This window comes from Schistocerca cancellata, unplaced genomic scaffold (genome assembly GCF_023864275.1).
Source record: "Schistocerca cancellata isolate TAMUIC-IGC-003103 unplaced genomic scaffold, iqSchCanc2.1 HiC_scaffold_684, whole genome shotgun sequence".
Lineage (NCBI taxonomy): Eukaryota > Metazoa > Arthropoda > Insecta > Orthoptera > Acrididae > Schistocerca > Schistocerca cancellata.
In genome coordinates, this window is record NW_026046695.1 from 28,113 (window position 1) to 41,036 (window position 12,924).

A 12,924-nucleotide genomic window follows, 5' to 3' on the forward strand; every position below is an offset into this window, starting at 1 on the left:
CCTGCGAGCACACGGCACTGCCGATAGTTTCAATTCGTATTTCTCTTTCCTCTTCGGTTTCGGAGCTGCAGCGCTATTCGGTCAAGGGCACTGGCACCACATTTTGCCTCTCGGTATGCCAAGTCGCGCCGTGCGGCCACAGTGAAGTGAAGGAGCGTGTTGAAAAATTTTCAACAAAGAAAAAAAAAATGAAATGTACTAGTAATAAAACTGAATTTGTCTGACAGAACATGTAAAATCAGACAATATATGATAACAGGCAGCAGGTATCTACTTGAGGCATAAGTAATGTGGTGCCCGCCCGCCTCGCCATACCTCTCTCAGTCGTTTTGCGTGCTTGTCCTTTTTATATAGGCCGATTGGAGAGCGTCAGCTCTCGCGTCAGCTGAGCAAAGTCGAGACAAGTCGAGACTCAAGGAGAATCGACGCAAACGCTATAGGGTGGCCTGCAGCGAGTAAGATGGGGAAAGAAACATTAATTGAAGGACGCGTGGCAAAAGTACTCATACGCAAAAGTAAAAGCCGGCTGCGGTGGCCGGGAATCGAACCCGGATCAACTGCTTGCAAGGCAACTATGCTGACCATTACACCACCACCGCACGGTTTCCGTCCGCGCACGCCGCGCTGTGTCTGCTTCCCGCCTGTCGGCGGCGGCTCAAGGTGGTCGTAGCTGTAGGCGCATTACGGGGTAGGCGAGCGCATCCAGACAGCGTCTCTACGCACATTTCGCGTCCTTTGGCAAGAGTCGTCGCGTGCGTGCGCCGCAAGAGTACTTAGGCGATCGCGTTCGGGCGTCATTTTTAAGCAGCAGTGCAGTGCAGGATTCAGCGTCTGTAGCATTCTCTCGAGAGGATGCGACGGCGCTGGACGGCAGTCCCACTTTCCCCGCAGACGTCTGCCGCGGAAAGCACCAGGAAGCTGAGCATCGGTGGTTCAGTGGTAGAATGCTCGCCTGCCACGCGGGCGGCCCGGGTTCGATTCCCGGCCGATGCATCATTTTGTTTTTTCTCCGATAGTGGTGCTGCGTGTCTTTGGCACTCGAACTGCGTGAGCCATGAGAATGAACCGCGGTATTTCCGTGTGGAAATAACCAAACATGCAGCGCGCACGACTGCTCGTTTGGACTCTTGTGTGCTATTGTACATACTGGCGTCGGCCTAGCATCGCAAGTTGCCTGTCGCGCCGGGAATGCACGTGTAGCAACAGAAAAAAATGAGCCAGGAAGTGCAGACTCTCTACCACTGGTATTTGGTACTTACCGAGATTCCAGAAGGCGTGGCGATCACTTGCCTCGGTAGCGCAGTAGGCAGCGCGTAAGTCTCATAATCTTAAGGTCGTGAGTTCGATCCTCACCCGGGGCATTTAATTTACACACAGCTAAATTGACGCCTCTGGGGTTTGCGAAGGAGCGAAACACTTTGTACTTTGTTATCCACAAGGCTTCACCGACTCAGCGTGATAATGTTTACTTCCCGTTATTACTACTTGCAGTTGTTATGTAAAATTTTCAAGGAAAAAAGTACTAGTAATAAAACTGAATTTCGTACGATATAACGTGTAAAGTCACACAATGTATGACCTGATGTATGATGACAGGCAGCAGGTCTTTACTTGCGAAATAAGTAAATAAATATTACTACTTACAGCTTTGCTTTTCCTCCTACCCCTGTAACAAGCGCACGTCCGGTGTGGTCTAGTGGCTAGGATACCTGGCTCTCACCCAGGAGGCCCGGGTTCGATTCCCGGTACCGGAACGGAATTTTTTCGGAAAAAATCACGACAAGCGAAAGGCTGTTTCACGTCCTCCTCGCATTATAGCTACTGGTTCATAAACGTCAGCTGAAAACAGTCGAGAGAAACGGGCACGCAATGAAATTACTACGAGCAGCGGAATAAAGGGAGAAGAGACGCTGGTCCACTGTTGGACTGCTACCATAGAAATGTTACATGGCAATACGCAGAGCAATTCCCGCGAAGCGATGGAAGACTGTCTGCACCGAGGCCCGTTAGCTCAGCTGGTTAGAGCGTCGTGCTAATAACGCGAAGGTCGTGGGTTCGATCCCCCCACGCGCCACTACGATTTCACTCTTTCAAAAAGGCAACGCCGATTTCGGCGGGGAAGTATGGTGACAAAGAAATCGTCACATTGTGTGGGAGCTGATAGGGGACCAGAACACGACTCGTCGGGACGCGCTAAGACACTTCACTGGTCACAGCACGGTGAACACACAGTTTCTCGTCCGATCACCGCTACTGCGCGAAGCTGGGCGTTGTCAGTGCTTGGGCGGGTGACCGCCTGCGAGCACACGGCACTGCCGATAGTTTCAATTCGTATTTCTCTTTCCTCTTCGGTTTCGGAGCTGCAGCGCTATTCGGTCAAGGGCACTGGCACCACATTTTGCCTCTCGGTATGCCAAGTCGCGCCGTGCGGCCACAGTGAAGTGAAGGAGCGTGTTGAAAAATTTTCAACAAAGAAAAAAAAATGAAATGTACTAGTAATAAAACTGAATTTGTCTGACAGAACATGTAAAATCAGACAATATATGATAACAGGCAGCAGGTATCTACTTGAGGCATAAGTAATGTGGTGCCCGCCCGCCTCGCCATACCTCTCTCAGTCGTTTTGCGTGCTTGTCCTTTTTATATAGGCCGATTGGAGAGCGTCAGCTCTCGCGTCAGCTGAGCAAAGTCGAGACAAGTCGAGACTCAAGGAGAATCGACGCAAACGCTATAGGGTGGCCTGCAGCGAGTAAGATGGGGAAAGAAACATTAATTGAAGGACGCGTGGCAAAAGTACTCATACGCAAAAGTAAAAGCCGGCTGCGGTGGCCGGGAATCGAACCCGGATCAACTGCTTGCAAGGCAACTATGCTGACCATTACACCACCACCGCACGGTTTCCGTCCGCGCACGCCGCGCTGTGTCTGCTTCCCGCCTGTCGGCGGCGGCTCAAGGTGGTCGTAGCTGTAGGCGCATTACGGGGTAGGCGAGCGCATCCAGACAGCGTCTCTACGCACATTTCGCGTCCTTTGGCAAGAGTCGTCGCGTGCGTGCGCCGCAAGAGTACTTAGGCGATCGCGTTCGGGCGTCATTTTTAAGCAGCAGTGCAGTGCAGGATTCAGCGTCTGTAGCATTCTCTCGAGAGGATGCGACGGCGCTGGACGGCAGTCCCACTTTCCCCGCAGACGTCTGCCGCGGAAAGCACCAGGAAGCTGAGCATCGGTGGTTCAGTGGTAGAATGCTCGCCTGCCACGCGGGCGGCCCGGGTTCGATTCCCGGCCGATGCATCATTTTGTTTTTTCTCCGATAGTGGTGCTGCGTGTCTTTGGCACTCGAACTGCGTGAGCCATGAGAATGAACCGCGGTATTTCCGTGTGGAAATAACCAAACATGCAGCGCGCACGACTGCTCGTTTGGACTCTTGTGTGCTATTGTACATACTGGCGTCGGCCTAGCATCGCAAGTTGCCTGTCGCGCCGGGAATGCACGTGTAGCAACAGAAAAAAATGAGCCAGGAAGTGCAGACTCTCTACCACTGGTATTTGGTACTTACCGAGATTCCAGAAGGCGTGGCGATCACTTGCCTCGGTAGCGCAGTAGGCAGCGCGTAAGTCTCATAATCTTAAGGTCGTGAGTTCGATCCTCACCCGGGGCATTTAATTTACACACAGCTAAATTGACGCCTCTGGGGTTTGCGAAGGAGCGAAACACTTTGTACTTTGTTATCCACAAGGCTTCACCGACTCAGCGTGATAATGTTTACTTCCCGTTATTACTACTTGCAGTTGTTATGTAAAATTTTCAAGGAAAAAAGTACTAGTAATAAAACTGAATTTCGTACGATATAACGTGTAAAGTCACACAATGTATGACCTGATGTATGATGACAGGCAGCAGGTCTTTACTTGCGAAATAAGTAAATAAATATTACTACTTACAGCTTTGCTTTTCCTCCTACCCCTGTAACAAGCGCACGTCCGGTGTGGTCTAGTGGCTAGGATACCTGGCTCTCACCCAGGAGGCCCGGGTTCGATTCCCGGTACCGAAACGGAATTTTTTCGGAAAAAATCACGACAAGCGAAAGGCTGTATCACGTCCTCCTCGCATTATAGCTACTGGTTCATAAACGTCAGCTGAAAACAGTCGAGAGAAACGGGCACGCAATGAAATTACTACGAGCAGCGGAATAAAGGGAGAAGAGACGCTGGTCCACTGTTGGACTGCTACCATAGAAATGTTACATGGCAATACGCAGAGCAATTCCCGCGAAGCGATGGAAGACTGTCTGCACCGAGGCCCGTTAGCTCAGCTGGTTAGAGCGTCGTGCTAATAACGCGAAGGTCGTGGGTTCGATCCCCCCACGCGCCACTACGATTTCACTCTTTCAAAAAGGCAACGCCGATTTCGGCGGGGAAGTATGGTGACAAAGAAATCGTCACATTGTGTGGGAGCTGATAGGGGACCAGAACATGACTCGTCGGGACGCGCTAAGACACTTCACTGGTCACAGCACGGTGAACACACAGTTTCTCGTCCGATCACCGCTACTGCGCGAAGCTGGGCGTTGTCAGTGCTTGGGCGGGTGACCGCCTGCGAGCACACGGCACTGCCGATAGTTTCAATTCGTATTTCTCTTTCCTCTTCGGTTTCGGAGCTGCAGCGCTATTCGGTCAAGGGCACTGGCACCACATTTTGCCTCTCGGTATGCCAAGTCGCGCCGTGCGGCCACAGTGAAGTGAAGGAGCGTGTTGAAAAATTTTCAACAAAGAAAAAAAAAATGAAATGTACTAGTAATAAAACTGAATTTGTCTGACAGAACATGTAAAATCAGACAATATATGATAACAGGCAGCAGGTATCTACTTGAGGCATAAGTAATGTGGTGCCCGCCCGCCTCGCCATACCTCTCTCAGTCGTTTTGCGTGCTTGTCCTTTTTATATAGGCCGATTGGAGAGCGTCAGCTCTCGCGTCAGCTGAGCAAAGTCGAGACAAGTCGAGACATACTGTAGGCTGGTCTGTAGCGAGTAAGAGGGAGAAAAAACATTAATTTAACGGCGCGTGGCGAAAGTACTCATACGCAAAATTAAAAGCCTGCTGCGGTGGCCGGGAATCGAACCCGGATCAACTGCTTGGAAGGCAACTATGCTGACCATTACACCACCACCGCACAACCCGGCGCCCCCACGCCGCGCTGTGACGGCTTCCCGCCAGTCGGCAGCGGCCGATGGTGATCGTAGCCCTAGGCGCATTACGAGGTAGGCTAGGGGAGCACATGCGGATGCATTCGGACGGCGTATCCATGCACATTTCGCACCCTTTGGCAAGCGTCGGGGCCGGCGACGCAAGAAGACGCAGAGGACCGCCTTCTGGCGGCATTTTTAGGCAGTACAGTGCAGGATTCAGCGTCTGCAGCATTTTCTGGACAGAATGCTACGGCGCTTGACGGCAGTCCCACTTTATCTCGAGACACCTGCTCGGGAAGCAGCGTAAGATTGCTACTGGCCTCAGCATCGGTGGTTCAGTGGTAGAATGCTCGCCTGCCACGCGGGCGGCCCGGGTTCGATTCCCGGCCGATGCATCATTTTGCTTTTCCCGCGGTGCCGTGTGACTTGCGCGCTTGAGATGCACGATCCACAAGAATGTATAGCGGGATTCCCTTGAGAAGAACCGAGAACGCAGCACGCGCGGTTCCCCACAGCTTTCCTTTTCCTCTTCTCCCAGTAGAGCAAGAAGCCAAAAGCATTGCTCTGAGACTTTTGAGGTGCGCGCCTTGCCAGTCTGTATGCGCAAAGACGCTCGCAAAGAGAGAAGGGTGCCGACGCGGGACTCGGCACGAAATGTGCGAGAGACCATCCGATCCGTCGAACGAACGCCCAAATCCGGTGTGGTCTAGTGGCTAGGATACCTGGCTTTCACCCAGGAGGCCCGGGTTCGATTCCCGGTACCGGAACGGAATTTTTTCCACACGAATCGTCTCAAGTTTCAGCTGTGCGTGCTGCTCGCAATACAGCTACTGTTTCATGACCGCCAGCAGAACATGGACGAGCGGAGCAGACACACGGTGACCCTAGAAGTGGCGTGTGGCTTCATGCCACGTGTTTCCAGCGTAGGGCTGAGCAACCGTCCGCGTCGAGGCCCGTTAGCTCAGTTGGTTAGAGCGTCGTGCTAATAACGCGAAGGTCGTGGGTTCGATCCCCCCACGGGCCAGTACGCTTTTACTACTACGAAAGGGCAGCGCCGATTTCAGCTGGCGAGTGTGATGACCAAAAGATCATCGCCCTGCGTGGACGTTGACAGAGGATCCGAACCCGACTTGTCGGGAAGCGCTACAGCGTCCGCTCGGCAATGGCCACAATATGTTGAATACGCTGGTTCTCATACGGCAAAGAGAAAATGAAAGAAAATGTCCGATTGCCGACGTGTAACAACTTTGGCCCTTGTCACTGCTTGGGCGGGTGACCGCATGGGAACACAGGGTACTGTTGGCAATTTTGCTTCCTATTTTTCTTTCTCCTTTCTTTTCGCAGCTGCAGCCCGATTCAGTCAGGGAGACGCCACCGTGTAATGAAGCGGCGTGCTGTGTGTCCAGCGCCTCGCCTCTCCTTGCCTCTCTCAGTCGTTTCTCGTGCTTGTCGTGTTGATATAGGCCGACTGGAGAGCGTCAGCTCTCGCGTCAGCTGAGCAAAGTCGAGACAAGTCGAGACATACTGTAGGCTGGTCTGTAGCGAGTAAGAGGGAGAAAAAACATTAATTTAACGGCGCGTGGCGAAAGTACTCATACGCAAAATTAAAAGCCTGCTGCGGTGGCCGGGAATCGAACCCGGATCAACTGCTTGGAAGGCAACTATGCTGACCATTACACCACCACCGCACAACCCGGCGCCCCCACGCCGCGCTGTGACGGCTTCCCGCCAGTCGGCAGCGGCCGATGGTGATCGTAGCCCTAGGCGCATTACGAGGTAGGCTAGGGGAGCACATGCGGATGCATTCGGACGGCGTATCCATGCACATTTCGCACCCTTTGGCAAGCGTCGGGGCCGGCGACGCAAGAAGACGCAGAGGACCGCCTTCTGGCGGCATTTTTAGGCAGTACAGTGCAGGATTCAGCGTCTGCAGCATTTTCTGGACAGAATGCTACGGCGCTTGACGGCAGTCCCACTTTATCTCGAGACACCTGCTCGGGAAGCAGCGTAAGATTGCTACTGGCCTCAGCATCGGTGGTTCAGTGGTAGAATGCTCGCCTGCCACGCGGGCGGCCCGGGTTCGATTCCCGGCCGATGCATCATTTTGCTTTTCCCGCGGTGCCGTGTGACTTGCGCGCTTGAGATGCACGATCCACAAGAATGTATAGCGGGATTCCCTTGAGAAGAACCGAGAACGCAGCACGCGCGGTTCCCCACAGCTTTCCTTTTCCTCTTCTCCCAGTAGAGCAAGAAGCCAAAAGCATTGCTCTGAGACTTTTGAGGTGCGCGCCTTGCCAGTCTGTATGCGCAAAGACGCTCGCAAAGAGAGAAGGGTGCCGACGCGGGACTCGGCACGAAATGTGCGAGAGACCATCCGATCCGTCGAACGAACGCCCAAATCCGGTGTGGTCTAGTGGCTAGGATACCTGGCTTTCACCCAGGAGGCCCGGGTTCGATTCCCGGTACCGGAACGGAATTTTTTCCACACGAATCGTCTCAAGTTTCAGCTGTGCGTGCTGCTCGCAATACAGCTACTGTTTCATGACCGCCAGCAGAACATGGACGAGCGGAGCAGACACACGGTGACCCTAGAAGTGGCGTGTGGCTTCATGCCACGTGTTTCCAGCGTAGGGCTGAGCAACCGTCCGCGTCGAGGCCCGTTAGCTCAGTTGGTTAGAGCGTCGTGCTAATAACGCGAAGGTCGTGGGTTCGATCCCCCCACGGGCCAGTACGCTTTTACTACTACGAAAGGGCAGCGCCGATTTCAGCTGGCGAGTGTGATGACCAAAAGATCATCGCCCTGCGTGGACGTTGACAGAGGATCCGAACCCGACTTGTCGGGAAGCGCTACAGCGTCCGCTCGGCAATGGCCACAATATGTTGAATACGCTGGTTCTCATACGGCAAAGAGAAAATGAAAGAAAATGTCCGATTGCCGACGTGTAACAACTTTGGCCCTTGTCACTGCTTGGGCGGGTGACCGCATGGGAACACAGGGTACTGTTGGCAATTTTGCTTCCTATTTTTCTTTCTCCTTTCTTTTCGCAGCTGCAGCCCGATTCAGTCAGGGAGACGCCACCGTGTAATGAAGCGGCGTGCTGTGTGTCCAGCGCCTCGCCTCTCCTTGCCTCTCTCAGTCGTTTCTCGTGCTTGTCGTGTTGATATAGGCCGACTGGAGAGCGTCAGCTCTCGCGTCAGCTGAGCAAAGTCGAGACAAGTCGAGACATACTGTAGGCTGGTCTGTAGCGAGTAAGAGGGAGAAAAAACATTAATTTAACGGCGCGTGGCGAAAGTACTCATACGCAAAATTAAAAGCCTGCTGCGGTGGCCGGGAATCGAACCCGGATCAACTGCTTGGAAGGCAACTATGCTGACCATTACGCCACCACCGCACAACCCGGCGCCCCCACGCCGCGCTGTGACGGCTTCCCGCCAGTCGGCAGCGGCCGATGGTGATCGTAGCCCTAGGCGCATTACGAGGTAGGCTAGGGGAGCACATGCGGATGCATTCGGACGGCGTATCCATGCACATTTCGCACCCTTTGGCAAGCGTCGGGGCCGGCGACGCAAGAAGACGCAGAGGACCGCCTTCTGGCGGCATTTTTAGGCAGTACAGTGCAGGATTCAGCGTCTGCAGCATTTTCTGGACAGAATGCTACGGCGCTTGACGGCAGTCCCACTTTATCTCGAGACACCTGCTCGGGAAGCAGCGTAAGATTGCTACTGGCCTCAGCATCGGTGGTTCAGTGGTAGAATGCTCGCCTGCCACGCGGGCGGCCCGGGTTCGATTCCCGGCCGATGCATCATTTTGCTTTTCCCGCGGTGCCGTGTGACTTGCGCGCTTGAGATGCACGATCCACAAGAATGTATAGCGGGATTCCCTTGAGAAGAACCGAGAACGCAGCACGCGCGGTTCCCCACAGCTTTCCTTTTCCTCTTCTCCCAGTAGAGCAAGAAGCCAAAAGCATTGCTCTGAGACTTTTGAGGTGCGCGCCTTGCCAGTCTGTATGCGCAAAGACGCTCGCAAAGAGAGAAGGGTGCCGACGCGGGACTCGGCACGAAATGTGCGAGAGACCATCCGATCCGTCGAACGAACGCCCAAATCCGGTGTGGTCTAGTGGCTAGGATACCTGGCTTTCACCCAGGAGGCCCGGGTTCGATTCCCGGTACCGGAACGGAATTTTTTCCACACGAATCGTCTCAAGTTTCAGCTGTGCGTGCTGCTCGCAATACAGCTACTGTTTCATGACCGCCAGCAGAACATGGACGAGCGGAGCAGACACACGGTGACCCTAGAAGTGGCGTGTGGCTTCATGCCACGTGTTTCCAGCGTAGGGCTGAGCAACCGTCCGCGTCGAGGCCCGTTAGCTCAGTTGGTTAGAGCGTCGTGCTAATAACGCGAAGGTCGTGGGTTCGATCCCCCCACGGGCCAGTACGCTTTTACTACTACGAAAGGGCAGCGCCGATTTCAGCTGGCGAGTGTGATGACCAAAAGATCATCGCCCTGCGTGGACGTTGACAGAGGATCCGAACCCGACTTGTCGGGAAGCGCTACAGCGTCCGCTCGGCAATGGCCACAATATGTTGAATACGCTGGTTCTCATACGGCAAAGAGAAAATGAAAGAAAATGTCCGATTGCCGACGTGTAACAACTTTGGCCCTTGTCACTGCTTGGGCGGGTGACCGCATGGGAACACAGGGTACTGTTGGCAATTTTGCTTCCTATTTTTCTTTCTCCTTTCTTTTCGCAGCTGCAGCCCGATTCAGTCAGGGAGACGCCACCGTGTAATGAAGCGGCGTGCTGTGTGTCCAGCGCCTCGCCTCTCCTTGCCTCTCTCAGTCGTTTCTCGTGCTTGTCGTGTTGATATAGGCCGACTGGAGAGCGTCAGCTCTCGCGTCAGCTGAGCAAAGTCGAGACAAGTCGAGACATACTGTAGGCTGGTCTGTAGCGAGTAAGAGGGAGAAAAAACATTAATTTAACGGCGCGTGGCGAAAGTACTCATACGCAAAATTAAAAGCCTGCTGCGGTGGCCGGGAATCGAACCCGGATCAACTGCTTGGAAGGCAACTATGCTGACCATTACGCCACCACCGCACAACCCGGCGCCCCCACGCCGCGCTGTGACGGCTTCCCGCCAGTCGGCAGCGGCCGATGGTGATCGTAGCCCTAGGCGCATTACGAGGTAGGCTAGGGGAGCACATGCGGATGCATTCGGACGGCGTATCCATGCACATTTCGCACCCTTTGGCAAGCGTCGGGGCCGGCGACGCAAGAAGACGCAGAGGACCGCCTTCTGGCGGCATTTTTAGGCAGTACAGTGCAGGATTCAGCGTCTGCAGCATTTTCTGGACAGAATGCTACGGCGCTTGACGGCAGTCCCACTTTATCTCGAGACACCTGCTCGGGAAGCAGCGTAAGATTGCTACTGGCCTCAGCATCGGTGGTTCAGTGGTAGAATGCTCGCCTGCCACGCGGGCGGCCCGGGTTCGATTCCCGGCCGATGCATCATTTTGCTTTTCCCGCGGTGCCGTGTGACTTGCGCGCTTGAGATGCACGATCCACAAGAATGTATAGCGGGATTCCCTTGAGAAGAACCGAGAACGCAGCACGCGCGGTTCCCCACAGCTTTCCTTTTCCTCTTCTCCCAGTAGAGCAAGAAGCCAAAAGCATTGCTCTGAGACTTTTGAGGTGCGCGCCTTGCCAGTCTGTATGCGCAAAGACGCTCGCAAAGAGAGAAGGGTGCCGACGCGGGACTCGGCACGAAATGTGCGAGAGACCATCCGATCCGTCGAACGAACGCCCAAATCCGGTGTGGTCTAGTGGCAAGGATACCTGGCTTTCACCCAGGAGGCCCGGGTTCGATTCCCGGTACCGGAACGGAATTTTTTCCACACGAATCGTCTCAAGTTTCAGCTGTGCGTGCTGCTCGCAATACAGCTACTGTTTCATGACCGCCAGCAGAACATGGACGAGCGGAGCAGACACACGGTGACCCTAGAAGTGGCGTGTGGCTTCATGCCACGTGTTTCCAGCGTAGGGCTGAGCAACCGTCCGCGTCTAGGCCCGTTAGCTCAGTTGGTTAGAGCGTCGTGCTAATAACGCGAAGGTCGTGGGTTCGATCCCCCCACGGGCCAGTACGCTTTTACTACTACGAAAGGGCAGCGCCGATTTCAGCTGGCGAGTGTGATGACCAAAAGATCATCGCCCTGCGTGGACGTTGACAGAGGATCCGAACCCGACTTGTCGGGAAGCGCTACAGCGTCCGCTCGGCAATGGCCACAATATGTTGAATACGCTGGTTCTCATACGGCAAAGAGAAAATGAAAGAAAATGTCCGATTGCCGACGTGTAACAACTTTGGCCCTTGTCACTGCTTGGGCGGGTGACCGCATGGGAACACAGGGTACTGTTGGCAATTTTGCTTCCTATTTTTCTTTCTCCTTTCTTTTCGCAGCTGCAGCCCGATTCAGTCAGGGAGACGCCACCGTGTAATGAAGCGGCGTGCTGTGTGTCCAGCGCCTCGCCTCTCCTTGCCTCTCTCAGTCGTTTCTCGTGCTTGTCGTGTTGATATAGGCCGACTGGAGAGCGTCAGCTCTCGCGTCAGCTGAGCAAAGTCGAGACAAGTCGAGACATACTGTAGGCTGGTCTGTAGCGAGTAAGAGGGAGAAAAAACATTAATTTAACGGCGCGTGGCGAAAGTACTCATACGCAAAATTAAAAGCCTGCTGCGGTGGCCGGGAATCGAACCCGGATCAACTGCTTGGAAGGCAACTATGCTGACCATTACACCACCACCGCACAACCCGGCGCCCCCACGCCGCGCTGTGACGGCTTCCCGCCAGTCGGCAGCGGCCGATGGTGATCGTAGCCCTAGGCGCATTACGAGGTAGGCTAGGGGAGCACATGCGGATGCATTCGGACGGCGTATCCATGCACATTTCGCACCCTTTGGCAAGCGTCGGGGCCGGCGACGCAAGAAGACGCAGAGGACCGCCTTCTGGCGGCATTTTTAGGCAGTACAGTGCAGGATTCAGCGTCTGCAGCATTTTCTGGACAGAATGCTACGGCGCTTGACGGCAGTCCCACTTTATCTCGAGACACCTGCTCGGGAAGCAGCGTAAGATTGCTACTGGCCTCAGCATCGGTGGTTCAGTGGTAGAATGCTCGCCTGCCACGCGGGCGGCCCGGGTTCGATTCCCGGCCGATGCATCATTTTGCTTTTCCCGCGGTGCCGTGTGACTTGCGCGCTTGAGATGCACGATCCACAAGAATGTATAGCGGGATTCCCTTGAGAAGAACCGAGAACGCAGCACGCGCGGTTCCCCACAGCTTTCCTTTTCCTCTTCTCCCAGTAGAGCAAGAAGCCAAAAGCATTGCTCTGAGACTTTTGAGGTGCGCGCCTTGCCAGTCTGTATGCGCAAAGACGCTCGCAAAGAGAGAAGGGTGCCGACGCGGGACTCGGCACGAAATGTGCGAGAGACCATCCGATCCGTCGAACGAACGCCCAAATCCGGTGTGGTCTAGTGGCAAGGATACCTGGCTTTCACCCAGGAGGCCCGGGTTCGATTCCCGGTACCGGAACGGAATTTTTTCCACACGAATCGTCTCAAGTTTCAGCTGTGCGTGCTGCTCGCAATACAGCTACTGTTTCATGACCGCCAGCAGAACATGGACGAGCGGAGCAGACACACGGTGACCCTAGAAGTGGCGTGTGGCTTCATGCCACGTGTTTCCAGCG

The 12,924-nt window shown here is 54.4% G+C and overlaps 29 non-coding genes across 29 annotated transcripts; 22 read left to right on the forward strand and 7 right to left on the reverse strand.

The window, feature by feature from the left end:
- Positions 1 to 527: 527 nt before the first annotated feature.
- Trnaa-ugc (transfer RNA alanine (anticodon UGC)) lies at positions 528 to 599 on the reverse strand. Its single transcript has one exon. It is a non-coding gene; the product is annotated as a tRNA-Ala (tRNA).
- A 323-nt stretch (positions 600 to 922) lies between these two features.
- Trnag-gcc (transfer RNA glycine (anticodon GCC)) lies at positions 923 to 993 on the forward strand. The gene has a single exon. It is a non-coding gene; the product is annotated as a tRNA-Gly (tRNA).
- Positions 994 to 1,288: 295 nt separating this feature from the next.
- Positions 1,289 to 1,361, forward strand: Trnam-cau (transfer RNA methionine (anticodon CAU)). Its single transcript has one exon. It is a non-coding gene; the product is annotated as a tRNA-Met (tRNA).
- Positions 1,362 to 1,682: 321 nt separating this feature from the next.
- Positions 1,683 to 1,754, forward strand: Trnae-cuc (transfer RNA glutamic acid (anticodon CUC)). Its single transcript has one exon. It is a non-coding gene; the product is annotated as a tRNA-Glu (tRNA).
- Positions 1,755 to 2,000: 246 nt separating this feature from the next.
- On the forward strand, positions 2,001 to 2,074 carry Trnai-aau (transfer RNA isoleucine (anticodon AAU)). The gene has a single exon. It is a non-coding gene; the product is annotated as a tRNA-Ile (tRNA).
- A 747-nt stretch (positions 2,075 to 2,821) lies between these two features.
- Positions 2,822 to 2,893, reverse strand: Trnaa-ugc (transfer RNA alanine (anticodon UGC)). Its single transcript has one exon. It is a non-coding gene; the product is annotated as a tRNA-Ala (tRNA).
- Positions 2,894 to 3,216: 323 nt separating this feature from the next.
- Trnag-gcc (transfer RNA glycine (anticodon GCC)) lies at positions 3,217 to 3,287 on the forward strand. Its single transcript has one exon. It is a non-coding gene; the product is annotated as a tRNA-Gly (tRNA).
- Positions 3,288 to 3,582: 295 nt separating this feature from the next.
- On the forward strand, positions 3,583 to 3,655 carry Trnam-cau (transfer RNA methionine (anticodon CAU)). Its single transcript has one exon. It is a non-coding gene; the product is annotated as a tRNA-Met (tRNA).
- Positions 3,656 to 3,976: 321 nt separating this feature from the next.
- Trnae-cuc (transfer RNA glutamic acid (anticodon CUC)) lies at positions 3,977 to 4,048 on the forward strand. The gene has a single exon. It is a non-coding gene; the product is annotated as a tRNA-Glu (tRNA).
- Positions 4,049 to 4,294: 246 nt separating this feature from the next.
- Positions 4,295 to 4,368, forward strand: Trnai-aau (transfer RNA isoleucine (anticodon AAU)). Its single transcript has one exon. It is a non-coding gene; the product is annotated as a tRNA-Ile (tRNA).
- Positions 4,369 to 5,096: 728 nt separating this feature from the next.
- On the reverse strand, positions 5,097 to 5,168 carry Trnag-ucc (transfer RNA glycine (anticodon UCC)). The gene has a single exon. It is a non-coding gene; the product is annotated as a tRNA-Gly (tRNA).
- Positions 5,169 to 5,508: 340 nt separating this feature from the next.
- Positions 5,509 to 5,579, forward strand: Trnag-gcc (transfer RNA glycine (anticodon GCC)). Its single transcript has one exon. It is a non-coding gene; the product is annotated as a tRNA-Gly (tRNA).
- Positions 5,580 to 5,879: 300 nt separating this feature from the next.
- Positions 5,880 to 5,951, forward strand: Trnae-uuc (transfer RNA glutamic acid (anticodon UUC)). The gene has a single exon. It is a non-coding gene; the product is annotated as a tRNA-Glu (tRNA).
- A 183-nt stretch (positions 5,952 to 6,134) lies between these two features.
- Trnai-aau (transfer RNA isoleucine (anticodon AAU)) lies at positions 6,135 to 6,208 on the forward strand. The gene has a single exon. It is a non-coding gene; the product is annotated as a tRNA-Ile (tRNA).
- A 592-nt stretch (positions 6,209 to 6,800) lies between these two features.
- On the reverse strand, positions 6,801 to 6,872 carry Trnag-ucc (transfer RNA glycine (anticodon UCC)). Its single transcript has one exon. It is a non-coding gene; the product is annotated as a tRNA-Gly (tRNA).
- A 340-nt stretch (positions 6,873 to 7,212) lies between these two features.
- Trnag-gcc (transfer RNA glycine (anticodon GCC)) lies at positions 7,213 to 7,283 on the forward strand. Its single transcript has one exon. It is a non-coding gene; the product is annotated as a tRNA-Gly (tRNA).
- A 300-nt stretch (positions 7,284 to 7,583) lies between these two features.
- Trnae-uuc (transfer RNA glutamic acid (anticodon UUC)) lies at positions 7,584 to 7,655 on the forward strand. Its single transcript has one exon. It is a non-coding gene; the product is annotated as a tRNA-Glu (tRNA).
- A 183-nt stretch (positions 7,656 to 7,838) lies between these two features.
- Positions 7,839 to 7,912, forward strand: Trnai-aau (transfer RNA isoleucine (anticodon AAU)). Its single transcript has one exon. It is a non-coding gene; the product is annotated as a tRNA-Ile (tRNA).
- Positions 7,913 to 8,504: 592 nt separating this feature from the next.
- Trnag-ucc (transfer RNA glycine (anticodon UCC)) lies at positions 8,505 to 8,576 on the reverse strand. Its single transcript has one exon. It is a non-coding gene; the product is annotated as a tRNA-Gly (tRNA).
- A 340-nt stretch (positions 8,577 to 8,916) lies between these two features.
- On the forward strand, positions 8,917 to 8,987 carry Trnag-gcc (transfer RNA glycine (anticodon GCC)). The gene has a single exon. It is a non-coding gene; the product is annotated as a tRNA-Gly (tRNA).
- Positions 8,988 to 9,287: 300 nt separating this feature from the next.
- Trnae-uuc (transfer RNA glutamic acid (anticodon UUC)) lies at positions 9,288 to 9,359 on the forward strand. Its single transcript has one exon. It is a non-coding gene; the product is annotated as a tRNA-Glu (tRNA).
- Positions 9,360 to 9,542: 183 nt separating this feature from the next.
- Positions 9,543 to 9,616, forward strand: Trnai-aau (transfer RNA isoleucine (anticodon AAU)). The gene has a single exon. It is a non-coding gene; the product is annotated as a tRNA-Ile (tRNA).
- A 592-nt stretch (positions 9,617 to 10,208) lies between these two features.
- On the reverse strand, positions 10,209 to 10,280 carry Trnag-ucc (transfer RNA glycine (anticodon UCC)). The gene has a single exon. It is a non-coding gene; the product is annotated as a tRNA-Gly (tRNA).
- Positions 10,281 to 10,620: 340 nt separating this feature from the next.
- Positions 10,621 to 10,691, forward strand: Trnag-gcc (transfer RNA glycine (anticodon GCC)). Its single transcript has one exon. It is a non-coding gene; the product is annotated as a tRNA-Gly (tRNA).
- A 300-nt stretch (positions 10,692 to 10,991) lies between these two features.
- Positions 10,992 to 11,063, forward strand: Trnae-uuc (transfer RNA glutamic acid (anticodon UUC)). The gene has a single exon. It is a non-coding gene; the product is annotated as a tRNA-Glu (tRNA).
- A 183-nt stretch (positions 11,064 to 11,246) lies between these two features.
- On the forward strand, positions 11,247 to 11,320 carry Trnai-aau (transfer RNA isoleucine (anticodon AAU)). Its single transcript has one exon. It is a non-coding gene; the product is annotated as a tRNA-Ile (tRNA).
- A 592-nt stretch (positions 11,321 to 11,912) lies between these two features.
- Positions 11,913 to 11,984, reverse strand: Trnag-ucc (transfer RNA glycine (anticodon UCC)). Its single transcript has one exon. It is a non-coding gene; the product is annotated as a tRNA-Gly (tRNA).
- Positions 11,985 to 12,324: 340 nt separating this feature from the next.
- Trnag-gcc (transfer RNA glycine (anticodon GCC)) lies at positions 12,325 to 12,395 on the forward strand. The gene has a single exon. It is a non-coding gene; the product is annotated as a tRNA-Gly (tRNA).
- A 300-nt stretch (positions 12,396 to 12,695) lies between these two features.
- Positions 12,696 to 12,767, forward strand: Trnae-uuc (transfer RNA glutamic acid (anticodon UUC)). The gene has a single exon. It is a non-coding gene; the product is annotated as a tRNA-Glu (tRNA).
- Positions 12,768 to 12,924: the final 157 nt, after the last annotated feature.